Source organism: Carassius gibelio, chromosome B8 (genome assembly GCF_023724105.1).
Source record: "Carassius gibelio isolate Cgi1373 ecotype wild population from Czech Republic chromosome B8, carGib1.2-hapl.c, whole genome shotgun sequence".
NCBI classification, from domain to species: domain Eukaryota; kingdom Metazoa; phylum Chordata; class Actinopteri; order Cypriniformes; family Cyprinidae; genus Carassius; species Carassius gibelio.
In genome coordinates, this window is record NC_068403.1 from 21,744,816 (window position 1) to 21,765,984 (window position 21,169).

The 21,169-nt window shown below is 33.8% G+C and overlaps 1 long non-coding RNA gene across 1 annotated transcript; it reads right to left on the bottom strand.

Moving 5' to 3' along the window:
• Positions 1–3,855: 3,855 nt before the first annotated feature.
• LOC127964214 (uncharacterized) lies at positions 3,856–6,905 on the bottom strand. The gene is made up of 3 exons (XR_008155000.1): positions 6,810–6,905; positions 4,525–4,923; positions 3,856–4,364 (listed from the first exon to the last, which is right to left on the bottom strand). It is a non-coding gene; the product is annotated as an uncharacterized LOC127964214 (long non-coding RNA).
• Positions 6,906–21,169: the final 14,264 nt, after the last annotated feature.

Genomic DNA, 21,169 nt, shown 5'->3' on the forward strand with positions numbered 1-21,169 from the left:
GAATAAATGTAGTTTTTACTGTATACATACACAATATACGTATATGTACTTATAATACTGATACATTGAGAAGTGTCATTATAGTTAGTTTGTTAGTACTTAGTTTCTTTATTTTTCAAATAATAATAATAGTAATAAAAAGTAGTAATATAATTAGAGTCAGCCAGCTGTCAACAGTTCAAGGGGAGAGGTAATGCCTCTTATAATTAACTATATATATATATATATATATATATATATATATATATATATATATATATATATATATATATATATATATATATATATATATATATATATATATATTACATTTATTTGACATTTTCTTGTTTTAACCCCAATACACTTCTCAACGTATGAATGCAATCAAAACCCATTCCTGAGAAGGTCCTATCAGTGATGATAATTTGATCAGACAGACAGATAGATGGATGGATGGATGGATAGATAGATAGATGGATAGATAGATAGAACAGATAGATGGAATAGTGCTAATGTTGATCTGAACACTTAGGTCCCCTGTTAAATGGTAAACTGCGACATCTCTTTGGTTGCTTTGACATTTCTTGAAGATTTCATGTTAACTTTGAAAATATTCAATTGGCTAAATTTCTAAATCAATGTTACAATCAACATATATTGTAACATTATATTATCATCCTTGCCATAGCATTCAGAGATGGTGAGAATGTGAAATATTGTTAAATGTAAGGTCAGCCAATCAGGCGTCACACTTCACCATCTAACAGGGGACCAGTGTGCTTTAGTCTAGTGAAATCACCACTACATGCACAGACCTGTTGCTGTGTACGTTTAGTATGTACAGTTTAGCCTGTGTGGAATTGTTTTTATTATTTGACTTTTTTTTTTTTGTTCAACACAAACAAAAATGACCCTCACTGGCCGATAAGAAACATCAAAGGAGGATTCGTTGTAGAGTGTCTGTCAAAATTAATGTCTTGTAATCTATAATGTACGCTCAGCACCGCCGAGTGTTCCCGCGATCATTAAATCGAAACATGTACGCGTATTTAAAAGCAATTTTAATACCCCGCATTTTGAGAGTGTCTCCCTGATGCGTGCAAACTAGGCTTCATAACATATCATTAGTATGTAGGCTATAACTGGTTTTGTAGTTGTCTACAGATCTGTCTTGCTTGAAAAATTTCTCTATTTGCACTATGAATATATAGAAAGCACTTATTGTTTCTACGTAATATGACTATTATGTTATTTGTTATGTGTTTATTTGTATGTTCAGTTTGTGAAAAGGAGTTCACTTTCAGTCAGTCACTCTCAACGTCACATCGGTGATGACTGACAAATTGGGATCCCACTTCTAGAAGCTCATAATTCATGACCGGTTCCAATGTCTAAAGAGACTCACATAAAATCATGCAGGAGAGAATCCAGGCAGTTGAACAAAACCTTTTACACAGCTTGAGTTTTTTTGTTTTTACTGCATATGATAATTCATACTCAGAAAGTAGAACTGAAATTATATTTATTACAAGATGATTTTTCCAGTCAAATATTTTTAGACCAGTAGTTGGTCACTGAGATTCCTTTTTTTTTTATCTGTAAAAATCTTGTCTTGTGGCTTGAGTTAAGTGTTGGCATTAATGCTAATCAAACAATAAAAGGCGAGGAGAAAATAATTACATTAATTTCTCAAGTAAAGCATTATTAGTTTGTTTAATTTACATCAACAAAACAAATTTACAGGTTAAAAAGAGCAGAAAGAGCTCTTTAAGATAACAATTGCATGTCAATACTTCTGACAGTAAAGAGTGCATGTGTTAGATAAAATGAGTTTGGTCCCCAGTTAGATGGTGACGTGTGACGCCTGTTAGACTGAATCACCTCTTCTTACATCACAGACACATTAACATAATGGGCCCTATCTTGCACCCAGCGCAATTGACTTTGTACACAGACGCATGTGTCATTCCTATTTTGCACCCCCGCAAAGCGCGCTTTTCCCTCCACAGAAGCACGTCGCTAAACTAGTGAATGAACTTGCGCTCCCTGGGCGGTTCAGCGCAAAAAAGGAGGCGTGTTCCGGCGCAAACAATCCCTGGTGCTATTTTGCTGTTTCATTAAACAATTGCGCCACTGACCAGAAAAAACCTAGTCTAAAGTCAGTGGCGCGTTGCGCGTTGATCATTATGCTATTTTAAGGGAGCATGCTTGACCATAATGTATAGCGTGCACAACGCGCATACACTTTGCTCATGTAATCTACACAGATGCAACAGTTATTTTTGCAAATCATAAATTGTTACACTAAAAAAATATTAACACATGAGATGATGGAAATCATTGTGGTGTGCCACGAAGATGTGAAAAAATAGGCATAAATCTAGCTTACAAATTATTCAGGCTAATTGTAGTAATTAAGCATCAGACCTGTTTGCCCTATAGTGGCAAGACATATATGTATATAAGGACATCTGACAAATATGTTTGTCCGTCAAGAACCAGGAAAATAAATCGATGAAACAATTGTGGCTATTTCCCTCCCATGCCTGTTTAACCGACGCAATTTTGGGTGGGTTTCTCCCATCCCCATACAACACAACTTCTCTGTCTTTCACTGCTCTTACAAGAACATCAGTCTCCTCGGCTGTGAACCGCTCCTGGCGTGCGCCTGGTAAATACGCCATAATAATAGCAATCCATAATGGAACTTGCGCACCTGCTTTTAAAGGGAATGTTGGATGACGCTCTGATTGGTTTATTTCACGTTACGCCCAAACCACACCTATGAATAATGAAGCTACTTCAGACCAACCCACTTTAGATTTGCGCCGGGCGCAAGAGCCATTTATCCCGCCGGGAAAATAGCAACAGCGCCGAGACCCGCCCACAAAGTTACTTGCGCTTCGCGCTTTGACACTTGCGTTTCAGATCGTTAAAATAGGGCCCTATATGTTAAGTTAAGAAACAATATTATATGTTAACTTAAGAAACAACATTATATGTTAGCTTAAGAAACAATATTATATGTTAGCTTGCTGCATTTTAAAAATTTCAGTTGAGTTTAGCTTAGTTTTAGCTGTTTAACACTGACATTTTTCAGAGGCTCCATTTTTAGGGTATTATCAGCATTGCCATTATATTCAGAAATAAATAAATAAATAAAAGTAATTTGTTAAATGTAAAGACAACCAAACAGATCACGTCATGCTTCACCATCTAACTGGGGACCGGTTTGATCTTGGAGGCCAAATGGGAATTTTTTTTTTTTTTTTAATAGATAGATGGATAGATGTATAGATAGATAGATAGATAGATAGATAGATAGATAGATAGATAGATAGATAGATAGTGCTAATGTTGATCTGAACACTTAGGTCCCCTGTTAAATGGTAAACTGCGACCTCTCTTTGGTTGTTTTGACATTTCTTGAAGATTTCATGTTGACTGAAAATATTCACTTGGCTAAACTTCTAAATCAATGTTACAATCAACATATATTGTAACATTATATTATCATCCTTGCCATAGCATTCAGAGATGGTGAGAATGTGAATTATTGTTAAATGTAAGGTCACACTTCACCATCTAACAGGGGACCAGTGTTTTTATTTTATTTTTTTATTTACTGCATTAAAATCTTCAGTTGGCTCCAGTAAATTAAATGAACTGAATGTCTTTTAACATTTGCACATTTGTAGAACCAACTGAAAATTCTCAATGCAACAATCAATATATAATTTTGAGTTTTGACCTCTATGTGTGTGTTAGTGTCAGGTGTTGTATGGAGAGCCACAATAAAATACTTTTTAAGCATTGGCACTTTAGTCGTTTAACACACTGACATTTTTCCGAGCAGCACTTGATTTAGGGGCTCCATTTTTATTATCAACATTGCCAAGAAAAGTAATACAACAAATCAAAATGAAAATAATAAAATTTGTTTATTTTTAAAAAAAATTAAATAGTTCAAAATTACAGTGGCTTACATCAAAGTTATAACAGGTCTAAAACAGAGTCCCAAACAGGAGCTGAAAACAGCTGTAGTCAATCATTTCAATGCTATGAGGTACTGATGCTGCATGTACATGGACCTTCAGTGTCACGGCACAGTTAGGACTCAACACTGATACTCCACATCACAAGCTCTCAGGGTTTATGGGCTCAGTACTGTTCACCCAAACTTCTCTTAACTGAAATTATTCTGTTGAGCACAAAGTATTTAACTGTTTTCCAGTCTCTTCCATTATCCTTTAGAATCCTGTTTGCATTTATGCTTCTTTCACAGTCCACTTCTCAAGGAGCCTTCATTTCCTCAAAGTAGATCTTGAAACAGTGTTCTATGACTTTCCTCTCTGTTTCTGACCAGGGCTTTCTGGCTCTTGCTATTTAACAAAATTAAAAGATAAAAAATATATATAGTGAATAAATATATGAATGAATTAAAAAAAATTAATGTATGTAATACATACTTTACAAAGTTGAAAACACGAAAAGACAATGATCTTTAGATCTTGTGTATTGTTTATGGTGAATGGATCACACCGTTTTGATTTAATGGCACTAGTGATTTACGAATGTGTCCAAGACTGAAGACTGAAGTCTTTCCTGAGCTGTAGCTGTTTGTGGTTGATATTTGATAAGACTGGTGATCAAACCTGTAAATTCACACTAATACTTATATCCAATCATTTTAATGCTTATTGTAAACTCTACAATAAGTCTTTGCACATAGTTTTGGCTTCCTGAAGGCTTTCCTCAATAGTAGGATGCTCTTCCACTGATTTGCTCATCATTCTGCTTAAGATAGTCTTTCATCCCATTGAAGACTGAAGTTACTCGTTCTGACATGTAGAGACAGACCAAGTGGATCCTGGGTGGAGGGTGTAGTTGTCTGATGAGGGTGTTGCCCATCCGTCTGTAATGGACCAAGCATCCTGCTACCTGTAATATAGAAGATTCATTTATAACAATGTCTAGTAATGGCCACCTGACTAAGCTGTACAGAATTAATACAATTAATAATAATATTGTTATGAACGCTGAAAATGACATGCAGAACAATTCAACAAGTGCTCTTTTTTGTAAAACTGATTTTATCATTGCATACATTAAACTTGTTGACTTGCATCCCCTTTTATACTCAAACCCAGACCCAAATTAAAAGATGTAATTCATGTAATAACACACTAGTAATTAGTGATTAACCTAACATTTTAAGGATCCAGAATTGTGCATTAGTTAAGAATAAACAAACCAGTAATTAATTATTAACTTTTTCACAATTATTGAGTGGCTCTTACTAAGTGATATTCAAGTTTATTGACCAGAATAAGCCAATAATTATTGATTAATTAATGCATTATTCTGGATTACTAATGCATTATTCCCTTAAAATAAAGTGTTGAAGTGTAAAGTTTCACTTTGCAATAAGTCAGGTCAAGTCAATTTCTATTTATAGAGCACAACATTAACACAACCATCATTGATCCAACTGCTTAACAAGAAAAGGTTACTTTAAAAGCAACAGAGATCAAAAATTAAAATAAAAAATATGTATATATACACATTTTTAAAAATTAAAAACATACATCAAAAGAACCGTACACCGCATCACTCAAATGCAAGGGTGTAAAAATGAGTCTTTAAGTTTGATTTTAAAACACTGAGCGATGGACAGGACACATTAACTAACAATGAGCAATACATTTGTTTAAATATTTAAGCTTTGTTAACATTAAAAAAAATACAACTGTTTATTTTTTGTTAATGTTAGCTCAGCTCCATTAAATAATATTTATTAATACATTATTAAAATCAAACATTGTATTTGTTAATGATGAAAGTAATGTTTACTAACATTAATAAACACTTTAAAAGTGATTTTCATGTTAACTAGTGTTAACCAATGACATCTTATGGGAAAGTGGTACTATTTTATGAAATATAGTAAAGACCATACCAATGCGGATTGTTTTTTCTTCACTTTGATCAGTAATCTCTATTGTGCTGTAGTGCTATCTGCTCTGTTCACGCTCTCTCTCTCTCCTCCACAAACATCACACCTCTCACAGGATCAACACCTGACCAGTGAGTCTGGGATCAGGAAGACTGGTTTAATGCTTTTAAAAGAAGACTTTTCTGCTAATCAAGGCTGCATTTACCTGATCAGAAATATTGTAAAATAAATTTAAAATTGTGAAATATGTCAGCATCATTACTCCACTCTTCAGTGTCAAATGATCTTCAGAAATCATTTAAATTAGCAGAATTGATGTTCTTTTATGATCAATTATTATTGGTTCTCAATCATTAATAATGATTCTTATATTATCAGTGTTGAAAGCATATTTTCCTGCTTCATAGTTTTGTGGAAACTGTGATATATAGTACTTTTTAGGATATTCAATGAAAATAAAGGTCAAAATTACAGCATTTATTTAAAATAAACTGAATAGACCTATATCGAGATATCTTGCCTATATATATATATATATATATATATATATATATATATATATATATATAGAGAGAGAGAGAGAGAGAGAGAGAGAGAGAGAGAGAGAGAGAGAGAGAGAGAGAGAGAGAGAGCTGTTACTTTAAACTGTGATAATACTTGCAGACTTGGTGAGCAGAATATTATTTTAAAGACATTTAAAAAATCGTACTGATCCCAAACCAAACTGATTTAACATTGTTTGTAACAAGTTTGCCAGGTTAATTCCATTATTTTACATAAAAACTCAAAGGAAGTTTGACTACTACAAATAAATAACAATTCATAAAATAACTCTGAAATATGAGCTAAAGTTATTGAAATAGAAATGTACCTGTCTCCATGAGCTGTCAGGATCTCCACAGTCCAACATCCTTTCTTCTCCTTTAGTGATGTTTGTGGTCACAAATGCACACAAATGTGCTCTTTTTCTGTTCATCAACAATCTGTTGGTCACAAACACATACACACGCACATAGCTTTAGAGAATACATACATTTATGATACAAGTTTAATATGTGTCCCAGTTGTTTTCGAGTTCCAATGATTATCAATATTTAATATTTTATCAAGTATGATTATCAGTACAATCTTTATAACAGTGCATCAAAATTAAAATACACTAAATATTCAAGCCTCTGATTATCTATAATTTCTGTTCACTATGAACAAGTAATAACATTGCACAGTGCACTTCTTGAAATTCATAAGCTACTATGCCAAGTATTTAATTAATATTTGCAGTCATACAGTATTGGAGACAGAGTCTTAAATGATAACTTACCTTTCTCTTGACTCTTGACTGAAATATGTCTTTATCTTTCCCAGATGCGATGAATTTCAAAGCTTCCTTTTCAGGACAGACTCTTCTGGGTCTCATTTTCCTGTGAAATATTCAAGATCTTTTTAGGGTACACTGCATTTGCCAAAATGAAAAACAATATTTAAGAAACAACCACAAAAAAATCTATCAACAAATGAACAAATATATTCAGTAAATAGAGATTAAACAGCACTAACATTTACTAAGAGACTACATACAAATTTTAACAGTCTGCATGCATTTTTGACACATTTATTTTTTAAGTCTACTATTTACATATTATCAGAATCTAAATTCAGAATGTATAACTTACCTTTTCAGTCTTGAATGGAAAAAAGAGATGAGAAATGTCCTTAGTAGGCTTTGTTGTATGTGGTCCCTTGTAGGCAATGTAGGAATTTCAAAAAGCAGTTTGTCCTTCAATGTTTTAGAATTTTATTTCACAAAAAAATAAAAAAATCAATGAAGATTCTGTCAGGAAAACAGTATATATATAACCCCACCCAGATATCTGGACCGTGATTGGATAAGACTCAGTCAGCCCGGATAGTGTTGCGTTGAATGGCCAGGTGATAATGCTCAGGAATGTGGAGACATTAGTGTTATTAGCATATAAGAAGAGAGAACAATCAGTTTACCAGACACTGCTGGGGGAATTGGGGGATGTGAGGGTTCTTTAAAACAAGTCACTTTGACCGGGATTGGTTTGCTTTAAGATTATGTAGTTTGAAAAATAATCAGGGATTTTTAAAAAAAGATTATAAAAGTATTAAAAACTATTTGTGTTATATTCAAAGTCTTCTGAAGTCATACAATAAGTTTATGTGAAAAGTTTCAACATTGAGGTATTAATTGCTGAAAATGATTCCACTCCATAAACACAGTCATCATAAAATACAGCTGAATTTGAGTTTGAGATAAAAGACATCAAAACTGACGTGATAAATGTCCCTGTCCACAGCGTCTGTTGATGCAAATGTATCTTAATGAAACCAGTGAAATACCCTGCACATGGAAAAACTGCACTAAATGGACAAACTAAAAATTGACGCCAAGGGCTCCTGACCAAGAGTCAAGGATTGAGAAAGTGTAAAAGACGGTCCCCAATGAGACTGTGAATTGTGACGCCTGTTTGGTTGCCTTTACATTTATCAATATTTCATATTCTGTTTATCTATGAAACAACAATGTTGATAATAACACTAAAACAGCCATTCTTTCCATCAGAAATAGTTAAACTTAAGTAAAAACATAAGACATAGAGTGACTCGTCAGGTCGAGATGCAATGCATAAGAGAATGGCCAGCATGCTGATGACTGGTCAAACAGAAGCTGATCATACAGATGACCGTCCATACAGACCGCATCAGACAGACAGTGATCACATCCTGATGTAACCCATCGCTCTCCGGCTGGAGGAAGTGCTGCTTTATAATCACAGAACATTCACTCACTATTAAAATGATTCTGGCTGCTAGAAAGGAGAACATATCCTACAACATGAGTAAGTTCTACATTTTCTAAACACTTATTCTACAAATGTTGCAACTATGTTTAAACATGTTTAACAAAACTGTCTTTACTTTTTTCTTTTAAGAAAAGTCGTCAACAGTTCACATTGTTCACTCTAAACAAGAATTTCACTTCATCAGAAAGTTCAGTCCTCAAAAAAAAAGGTATGTTGCTACTCAATATATTTTGAGTATAAAATGTTCTGAATACAAAAATATATACTCCCAAAAATGGAATTGCCACAATCAACAAGAATAATAGATGTCAATCTCATTTCAAGACAAGTAAACCTCTTAGTGTTAGTGTATATTGATTTGAATATCTTTCAGTTTCAGGGACCAGCTTTAACGTTTAAACCTGTGAGTTTTGGCTGTCCATGTTAAAGACTGGAAATGTAACAATAAAATAAACATCCTATAAACAAATTTTTAAGCAATTATGGAACCTCCAAAGATTTGAGCCATAATTAATAATTTGTATTGTATATTTTCTATCAGCTGCATGCAGAATCTGGATTGTTGGGACAGCTACATTCGACAGTGGTGAAAAGCGAGCAAGGGAAAGCATGGGCACCAATCTCAGTGTGTCCTCCCAGGTCCAGTGTTTGGGGTGACCTCCTTCCTTTCTTCCAACAGTGTCTTAAAGAAAGAACTGAACAAATGAAGATTATGCTTTCTTCAATCGACCCGAGGCACCACTGGAGGAAAGGTGGACGAAGTCAGGAAGTTTGTGAACAATGTGATGGCCAAGTTTGTTCTCTGTGTTAATGGAGCATTGTCCATCATCCACACATAGTGTTTGACAAACCTGAGCTATATTTAAATGATGAGGTTCATTTAAGCCCTAAGGGAAATTATATTTTTTTACTGATATTATCCAGTGTTTGAGAGACCACAGACCACAGACCCTGATGCCGGATTGGTGCATGTTTTGGGAAAGAAGGTCTCCTGTATTTTTTTTTTTAAGTACCTGTAAAAGTACCCAGCAGTGTGTTCAACAAATACTTAATAAAAGTATTCCCCGGACTTACTGCTATGATCTTATTTTATTTATCTAGCATTTAAAAATAAAATAATATACAATGCCTAAAATATAAACAGCTTCTTTGTTAAAATGTTGAGTTTCAACCTAAATTTTATAATAATAAATTAATATCTGGTATAATTAAATACTATTTGTATCATTTCGTTTATAAATTACACTTAAATTGACCAGCTTTCTTTTCTGGGCTTTGCTTGTATGTCCAAATACCTGCTCGCTGTGAGAGGGCAGGTGATAATGTGGAGACATTAGTGTTATTAGCATATGAAGAGAGGAGACAATCAGTTTACCAGACACTGCTGGGGGAACTGGGGGTGTGGGGATTCTTTAAAACAAGTCACTTTGATTCGGATTGATCTGCTTTAAGATTATGTAGCTTGAAAAATAATCAGATTTTATTTTACTTTTTTATAATGCACTAGCCAGGAAAGACCATCATACACATTGTAGATACTGATATACATACATATATATATATATGTATGTTTCAATGTTTAGGTCTCCATTTTGTTCACTATTGCATGGTCATTTCTACACAGACTAAACTGTAAATGCTAAACTTACACAACAACAGGTCTGAACCTGAACTGTACTACTAACTTAAAAAGAACACCGCAATTAAAGTCTTTTAAATCATTGATGCAACTTATAAAAATTAAATTTTCTGAATGAGGAATTGTTTTATTTTTTGTGTGGCTTAACGTGGGGTTTTGAGTAGACTTTTCTATTTAAATTATTAATTTTAAGTTTACTCTGTGACGTCACGTTGTTGTTCTAATCGACGTTCAGAAGAATCCATTCAACACGGCGGATAATCACAAGCGACTGGAGCAAACTTATGGAACAACTTGTAAGTACATCAAAACAATTGTGAAAATGTCTTATTGAATATCACGATAAAGGGATGTTTTTATTTTTGGGAAATGCTGTTTTTACAGAGCGCCCAAGTGCTTTTGAATGCGCATTGATTTGGATTCTATTTTAGCATCACTGCTTACAGTATGATGTTAACGTCAAAGAAGGACACTAATCTTAACGTTAGCTGGCATTTCGTCACTAAACGATTTGAGTGTCACTGATGTTAACTGTGATGTTCAGGACTGCGTTTCTCAAAAGCATTATGAGCAAGTCGATTGTTGAGACCATTTGGTGTCAAATGTTTCTACGCTCATCTTAGCCATACAGTGCTTTTTTGGGGAAATGCCCTGATAAACGTGTGTTTGTTTGTTTTTTGGTCTGTTTTTATACAACTAGCTTCTAAGAGTACTAATCCAAAATTAGGTTTAAGCTTATACACAGACATGAATATTGTAATATATTAAAATTACAAAAGAAATGTACAAACTTGTAGTAAACCTTTACAAATCTTTCTTAAACTGCAGGCTGAGCTGGATGCTGAATATAACAGAGTGAGCCGTAACACTTCAGGTAACTTCTGTTGAGCTGAAGAGCAAACCTAACTTAACAGGACACAGACTTGGCTTTCTCTTTTCCATTGTCACTTAAACACTTTACGTTTTTGTGGTTTTCTAGGTTTCACCATATCAGAGACCTGCAGGATTTCACAGACATTCATGACATTCTAAACGTCTGTTCTTCATGTGAAGGCAAATCACAAACACTAACTGCCTCCATCACAGTTTTTATTATTATAGTTTTTTTTTTTTTTACATGATGTCAACATGAAAGGAGCCCTTCATGCTTTCCCAGTGTACATGTGTGAGAATAAATGTTCTTTAGGATATGAAATGTAAGAATTAACTGCCATAATAGATCTGAAATAAGAGTGGTGGAATTATGATGTCAGAGCTGTGCGTTGCATTGAGATTTTCATATGTTTTTTTTCATGGAGTTTTTCAATTTATGAATAAAATAATGCCTGTGGTAAACATAACTTGACGATGCTTCTATTTATTTTCTACAGTGTAAACTGCACACACTCACAGCCTAATTTCTTATTTAAATTAAAATTAAATTAAAAATTAAATTTATGCATTTAGCAGACGCTTTTATCCAAAGCGACTTACAGTGCATTCAGGCTATCAATTTTTACATATCATGTGTTCCCGGGGAATCAACCCCCCAAACTTGCGCTTGCGTGCTTATTTTTATTATTTTTTGCTTATTTAGCTATTTATTAAAAACATAGTTTTTCAAAAATGAACATAACTGCTTCAATATTTGTGTCTGATGTTGTCTACACTGGATGTGACACGATCTCCATCAGTGAAATGATGCTCGTTCTGTTTATGATCAAATTTACTGACACTACATTCAGATGATGTGACACTATAGTGTGATGTCATCAAGTCTAGACACACTTTTAGCTCAGCGGGGCATGGCACAACTCTCACGTTCGGTGTAGACATGGTTAGACAGTGTCTGCTCTATTACAAATAATTTATATTTAAATCAATCAATAAATAACCTAAACCTGTGGCATTACAAGATAGAAAATATAGCCTAGAAAATATATTTCCACTTGCTCTGTCCTCCGTCCATGACACTGTTTCACTGCGGCGCTGCAGTTTAATCTGAACAGCCCTGAACGCTGAGTGGATGGTTAGATGCATGATGGGCTAGTATTTAAAACAATAAGGTCTTTCCAGCTTTAAGGTAATTCTGCCTATATATATATATAATCTTGTCTCAGTTTTAAATTTGACTGTTAAATTATAAAGAATGAAATTTTAACTTCTTTGGAACTACTTCTTTGTCATCTGAATATTAATTTTAAGTAGGGGGAAAATCAATTAAAATTGTAAATCAGATTTTTTTATGAAAAAATTAGTTTTTTGTTTGTTTGTTTTTTAGGCCATAACGCCCAGCTCTAGAAGGAACCCATGGTGAATTACTCTTCTGGGTTCTGATGTTAAAGTTCCCCCCACTCTGTTGGCATTACATATTAATGTCTACTTTAGTCTCTGACGATAAAGTTTTCCTCTCTGTGCTTATTCCAGGAGGAATTGAGCGAGACATCACTGACACAAGCCCCTCTCCTGCTGATTGTGTTATCATGGACAATGAAATGTCCTGCAAGCACTGCAGCTGTGATGAGATGATCTTCCAGTGTTTCACATTCAGAAATACACATAACGTGCGGTATAAAAAAGGCTGAATATTTTTTTTAGTTTTTGATTATTTTTTTAGTTAGTATTTGTAATTTATAAAGTACCAAAATAATTGCTAAATGAAAAACATTATGTATGATAAACAGTTTTAAGTACACTGCACTTAAACATTAAGCAAAAAAAAAAAAAAAAGGCTTTTTAGCTTGACTTGACTAAATTAATTCATGTAATTATTATAATGTATAAGTAAATAAAAAAATTAGGGTTGCTTAATTATTCTTTTTTTTTTTTTTTTAGATAATTGGTGTCCACAAAAAAATTGAGTATTTAGAACTTATGGGTTTTTAGAGTGTAGAAGTGATTTGACTAAACTAAAGCACACTGGTCCCCTGTTAGATGGTCAAGTGTGATGCTGGTTGACCTTACATTTAGCATCTTCACTATCTGTGCATGCAACGCCAATGTTGATCATAACACTAAAATACCTGTTCAACAAACACTGTAAAAAGATTTTAGGGTAAAAAAATAAAACCATATTAATACTACTAGTGAACAATCAAAAGTAATTTAAGTAATTTTTAGTAATATAAGTAATATACTAATATAAATTATAGTCAAAATTGTGTATAAAGACAGATAATATGTGTAACTCATATGTCATTATTACATTCAGAAATAATGTAAAAAATGGCTTAATAGAATTAAACTTAGTAGGCTTCTCATGGCAAAATCAGCCAAATAGACGTCACAATTCACCATCTAACTGGGGACCAAAGTCATTCTAACAGAATCTCGTGTGTGTGTATTTCCACACTGCTTAAACTCTCAAGCGTTCTCAACCGGTCACATATTGACAGAAAACACTGTTTCTCCACATGCAGGTACTCCATGGCTTTGAATGAGAAACCTTTAGCATCAATATGCAGAATCTATGGGCAAATGTTATTTCCTGATGAAATAATATATTGGGGTACACATACTCATGGACATTTAGTCCAAGAAAGATTATAAAAGTATTAAAAACTATTTGTGTTGTATTCAAAGTCTTCTGAAGTCATACAATAAGTTTATGTGAAAAGTTTCAACATTGAGGTATTAATTGCTGAAAAAATTCCACTCCATAAACACAGTCATCATAAAATACAGCTGAATTGAGTTTGAGATAAAAGACATCAAAACTGACGTAATAAATGTCCCTGTCCACAGCGTTTGTCTGTTGATGCAAAGGTATCTCAATGAAACCAGTGAAATACCCTGCACATGGGAAAACTGCACTAAATGGACAAACTAAAAATTGACGCCAAGGGTTAACTGTAAACTGACATTAAGAACTTTTACTTACAAACTGTTGTTCAAATTAAATTTAAGATTTTAAGATGAAATGTAAGATTTTTTTCAAGCATTTTTTACAACATCTGCTGAATAGTTAGTAAAATATGCTACTCATGTCAAACAAAATTGTTTTTGACAGAAAAAAAGTTGTGTTTCATTAACCTCGAAATAATGTAAAATTTGCGTATTAAACAAATAAAAACTATAAACACCGTAGTCCACGATAAACCCTTTAAATTGAACAGTATTCGTCAGTAGTAGAATTGTTGAGTTTTAAGCTCCAGAATCTTTAAAGTGCGTTTGTTATTCGAGAAAGGGCAAATCAGCCAGACATGTATCACACGTCACCATCTAACTGGGGACCAAACTCATTTTATCAAACAAATGCACTCTTTACTATTAAACGTACTGACCTGCAATTGTTACCTTAAAGAGCTCTTTCTGCTGGTTTTTACCCATACAATGTCAAAAGATTTGTTGGTGAAATCTGAAGTGTAAATTTGGTTCAATGATGTTCAATATTTTTTTTCACTTGAACAAAATCAGTTCATTTCAATGTTTCCATGTTTAGGTCTCCATTTTGTTCACTATTGCATGGTCATTTCCACACAGGCTAAACTGTACATACTAAACATACACAGCAACAGGTCTGTGCATGTAGTGGTGATTTCACTAGACTAAAGCACACTGGTCCCCTGTTAGATGGTGAAGTGTGACGCCTGATTGGCTGACCTTACATTTAACAATAATTCACATTCTCACCATCTCTGAATGCTATGGCAAGGATAATATAATGTTACAATATATGTTGATACATTATATCATTATATATACAATAAATCAATTAACATTGATTTAGAAATTTAGCCAATTGAATATTTTCAAAGTTAACATGAAATCTGCAAGAAATGTCAAAGCAACCAAAGAGATGTCGCAGTTTACCATTTAACAGGGGACCTACGTGTTCAGATCAACATTAGCACTATTCCATCCATCCATCCATCCATCCATCCATCCATCCATCCATCCATCCATCCATCCATCCATCCATCCATCCATCTATCTATCTATCTATTAAAAAAATGCACAAATTGGCCTCCAAGATCAAACCGGTCCCCAGTTAGATGGTGAAGTATGACGTGATCTGTTTGGTTGCCTTTACATTTAACAAATTACATTTATTTATTTATTTCTGAATATAATGGCAATGCTGATAATACCCTACAAAAAAATTGAGCCTCTGAAAAATGTCAGTGTTAAACAGCTAAAGTGGCATAGTTAAAAGGTGTTTTACTGAACTCAATTGAAATTTTTCAATGCAGCAAGCTAACATATAATGTTGTTTCTTAAGTTAACATATAATGTTGTTTCTTAAGTTAACATATAATATTGTTTCTTAAGCTAACATATAATATTGTTTCTTAAGTTAACATATAATATTGTTTCTTAAGTTAACATATAATATTGTTTCTTAAGCTAACATATAATATTGTTTCTTAAGTTAACATATAATATTGTTTCTTAAGTTAACATATAATTTTGTTTCTTAAGTTAACATATAATATTGTTTTTTAACTTAACATATAATGTTAATGTGTCTGTGATGTAAGAAGAGGTGATTCAGTCTAACAGGCGTCACACGTCACCATCTAACTGGGGACCAAACTCATTTTATCTAACACATGCACTCTTTACTGTCAGAAGTATTGACATGCAATTGTTATCTTAAAGAGCTCTTTCTGCTCTTTTTAACCTGTAAATTTGTTTTGTTGATGTAAATTAAACAAACTAATAATGCTTTACTTGAGAAATTAATGTAATTATTTTCTCCTCGCCTTTTATTGTTTGATTAGCATTAATGCCAACACTTAACTCAAGCCACAAGACAAGATTTTTACAGATAAAAAAAAAAGGAATCTCAGTGACCAACTACTGGTCTAAAAATGTTTGACTGGAAAAATCATCTTGTAATAAATATAATTTCAGTTCTACTTTCTGAGTATGAATTATCATATGCAGTAAAAACAACAACACTCAAGCTGTGTAAAAGGTTTTGTTCAACTGCCTGGATTCTCTCCTGCATGATTTTATCTGAGTCTCTTTAGACATTGGAACCGGTCATGAATTATGAGCTTCTAGAAGTAGGATCCCAATTTGTCAGTCATCACCGATGTGACGCTGAGAGTGACTGACTGAAAGTGAAATCCTTTTCACAAACTGAACATACAAATAAACACATAACAAATAACATAATAGTCATATTACGTAGAAACAATAAGTGCTTTCTATATATTCAAAGTTCAAATAGAGAAAGATAACAGATCTATAGACAAATACAAAACCTGTTATAGCCTACATACTAATAACAGTCTAGATATGTTATCAAGCCTAACTTGCGAGCATCAGGGAGTCACTCTCAAAATGCGGGGTATTAAAATTGCTTTTAAATACGCGTACATGTTTCGATTTAATGATCGCGGGAACACTCGGTGGTGCTGAGCGTAGATTATACATTACAAGACATTAATTTTGACAGACACTATACAACAAATCCTCCTTTGATGTTTCTTATCGGCCAGTGAGGGTCATTTTTGTTTGTGTTGAACAGAAAAAAGTCAAATAATAAAAACAATTCCACACAGGCTAAACTGTACATACTAAACGTACACAGCAACAGGTCTGTGCATGTAGTGGTGATTTCACTAGACTAAAGCACACTGGTCCCCTGTTAGATGGTGAAGTGTGACGCCTGATTGGCTGACCTTACATTTAACAATAATTCACATTCTCACCATCTCTGAATGCTATGGCAAGGATGATAATATAATGTTACAATATATGTTGATTGTAACATTGATTTAGAAATTTAGCCAATTGAATATTTTCAAAGTTAACATGAAATCTTCAAGAAATGTCAAAGCAACCAAAGAGATGTCGCAGTTTACCATTTAACAGGGGACCTACGTGTTCAGATCAACATTAGCACTATTCCATCCATCCATCCATCCATCCATCCATCCATCCATCTATCTATCTATCTATCTATCTATCTATCTATCTATTAAAAAAATGCACAAATTGGCCTCCAAGATCAAACCGGTCCCCAGTTAGATGGTGAAGTATGACGTGATCTGTTTGGTTGCCTTTACATTTAACAAATTACATTTATTTATTTATTTATTTATTTATTTCTGAATATAATGGCAATGCTGATAATACCCTACAAAAAAATTGAGCCTCTGAAAAATGTCAGTGTTAAACAGCTAAAGTGGCATAGTTAAAAGGTGTTTTACTGAACTCAATTGAAATTTTTCAATGCAGCAAGCTAACATATAATATTGTTTAAGTTAACATATAATGTAGTTTCTTAAGTTAACATATAATATTGTTTCTTAAGCTAACATATAATATTGTTTCTTAAGTTAACATATAATATTGTTTCTTAAGCTAACATATAATATTGTTTCTTAAGTTAACATATAATATTGTTTCTTAAGCTAACATATAATATTGTTTCTTAAGTTAACATATAATGTTGTTTCTTAAGTTAACATATAATGTTGTTTCTTAAGCTAACATATAATATTGTTTCTTAAGCTAACATATAATATTGTTTCTTAAGTTAACATATAATGTTGTTTCTTAAGTTAACATATAATATTGTTTCTTAAGTTAACATATAATATTGTTTCTTAAGTTAACATATAATATTGTTTCTTAAGTTAACATATAATATTGTTTCTTAAGTTAACATATAATTTTGTTTCTTAAGTTAACATATAATATTGTTTTTTAACTTAACATATAATGTTAATGTGTCTGTGATGTAAGAAGATATATATATATAGTTAATTATAAGAGGCATTACCTCTGCCCTTGAACTGTTGACAGCTGGCTGACTCTAATTATATTACTACTTTTTATTACTATTATTATTATTTGAAAAATAAAGAAACTAAGTACTAACAAACTAACTATAATGACACTTCTCAATGTATCAGTATTATAAGTACATATACGTATATTGTGTATGTATACAGTAAAAACTACATTTATTCAGACACCTTGAACATTTCAAACGCTATCACAGTTTATTTGCTATAGTTTAGATAATGGTAATAAAAGATGACAAGAACTCAGAATTAACCTGTCAGAACAAATTCATCTTGATGATATCAGATAGCACTTAAACAAAAAATGGTCAGGTCTATTGGCAGAATAATTTTTGTCAAATTTACTGGTAGTCTACTTCATGAGGAATTTTTGGTTATAATATGTCAGTATTTCAAAATTATATATTGATTGTTGCATTAAAAAAAAGCACACTGGTCCCCTGTTAGATGGTGAAGTGTGACGCCTGATTGGCTGACCTTACATTTAACAATATTTCACATTCTCACTATCTGTGCATGCAATGGCAATGTTGATGATAACAATAAAATACCAGTTCTTGACATTCAACATACACTGTTAAAAATTTTTGGGGTAAAAAATATACAAATAAACTTTTTTTAGCATTAGAGTGAAATAATAATGCTAATAATTCAGACACTATTTTGCCTTACTGTAATGTGGTCCTCCTGGATGTTTGAGAATATGAATGTTTTAAGAGTTTAGAAGAGTTTAGGAGTTTAAAAGACTGGTTTGTGTTCAATCTCCTCTCAGAGCCTCAGAGTCTCTCTGGAACAGCAGGCATTCAGACAATAGAGGAGTGTGAGCGACGTGTGTGAATTTGCCCTTACAGTTCCTGCCCCGGCCTACAGGGGCGCTGCTGAGAATGAGTTTAAACACACACACAAGTCCAGGTCCCCACTTGGTCAAAATTAAAAAAACGTCACCAGGGGCTTTTTCAGTTGATTTTAGCATGATTTAAGGCATGTCTAACAGGGGACCTGAAAAATGTCCCCTCTTAGCTCTGAGGTCCCCTGTTGGTGAGTGTGTAACGACACCATGGTCCCCTGTTGGATAGGTAGACAAGTACACACACACACACTCACACACACACACACACACACACACACACACACACACACACACATATATATATATATATATATATATATATATATGTGTGTGTGTGTGTGTGTGTGTGTGTGTGTATTCTATAATGTGGTGCAAGTACGCTTCCATATGAAATTGAAATGCAGGTGTGATGAGCATGCAGTAAAAATGTAATGCATTAAGCCAGTGTACTTGACTATCGGGTGCATAAAATCATTTTATTTTTTATTTAATCTTCTTGTAAAAGCATGATACAAATAATGGTGCAGGTTTTGGGAAACTTTAGGGTTTTGTTTTGTAATTGTCAACCAAGAGCTCTGGAACAAAATACATTGCCTAAAAGTTAATTTCATTGTGATCAAACTTTAAGAAGTTAGTTAATGAGGATTACCTTATGAAATTATAAATAATTAAAAACAGAGGATAGATTAAAAATCTAAAAGTTCTGCTCCTTGTAGAATGTTATGAAGACCTTGAGAAGCTCTTTAAAAACTATCTGAATCCACTACAGTTTACCTACACTACAACCTACTCAAGGCATGAAATTTATTGTCTAATAACAACAAAATCTATGATAAAAAAAATAATAAAAAAATAAAAGGGGAATTGTATAAACTTTCTTGTCTTCTCTTTGACACAGTAGTTCTGTTTATGGATATGTATTGTTCCTTGGGAGTATTTTGATCTATCTTTAATCATATGAACTTTAATGTTTCCCCATCAGAATTTGCTAATCCCAGGCATATTCATTAGGTTTAATAAACAGCTTTGGCCTTCAGTGAGAGCTCTAAGGGGAGCTGGTTCCATGAGGACATTGTTAATGTTAATTACTGGAGATGAGTATGTCAGACATTGCCCAAAGGAACTGTTGAAATGTCAACATAACCTGGCGGAATATGAACATTCAGTTGAAGTTTTCCTCTGGGGTCTCTGAGCAGTCAAACTGACTTCACAGAACATTCAGTTCCAATCCCTATAAATATAAAATAAAAATAATAATAAAATTGAAGTCAGTAAAATTTATTAATTCTAATTTGACAAATATAGAACAATTAAGCATGGGATAAATTGCAGTTTGAGTTTTTACACACATACCCATATTTATGTGTTAATAAACAAAAAAATGGCTAACACTAAAAGATGACTTGTATCCCATGATCAGATTAATATATATTAGTGGCCAAAAGTGATGTTCAGAAGGTGTCACAGTGTCTGGTCTGTGTATCCCTGGATGTCCACTAGAGGTCTCACTTTCCCTTATCGTCACTGTTCATTGTTTTCAGCTGTTTCCACTTACATCGTTTGCACCTGTCTTTAAATACCTGGTTTGTTTCAGTCTATGTTACGGAGTCCTTGCCTCATGTTATCCGTAGTATCTATCTTCCCTTGTGTTCTGTCTGTTCCTCGTTGTTTGGATACTCTGGTTTTGACCTGGCTTGAACTGTTTACCCCTTTGGATTTGCCCTTGAATAAAGATTCATACCTGCATTTGGTTCTTTCTCCTCGTTCCTGTACCACCGAACGTGACAGAAGGACTCCGTCACACAGAGAACCAGCGGTATGTCTGCCCATGTCTCATCCCCAGCCACAGAGCGGGAGAGAGGCGGGAGGTCGTCGAGGAGGGAGTGGTCGAGAGGAGACTCAGCATCGCTCTCAACCATGGCCTCCCTTTGATCCGGGGCTCCTGTGGAATGGGTCTGAGCCACCGTCTCACCATGGCGGACGGAGAGGTGAGAAGAAGCGCACGCCTGCCATGGTGGCGCCACTGCCCATGATGGCCGCTGGATCCGCGCCAAGAGGCAGGATGGACGCCAGCACAGCACCACAACCCAAGATGGCCGCCAGTCCAGCGCCACAGTACAAGATGGCCGCCAGCCTAGCGCCACAACCCAAGATGGCCGCCAGCCTAGCACC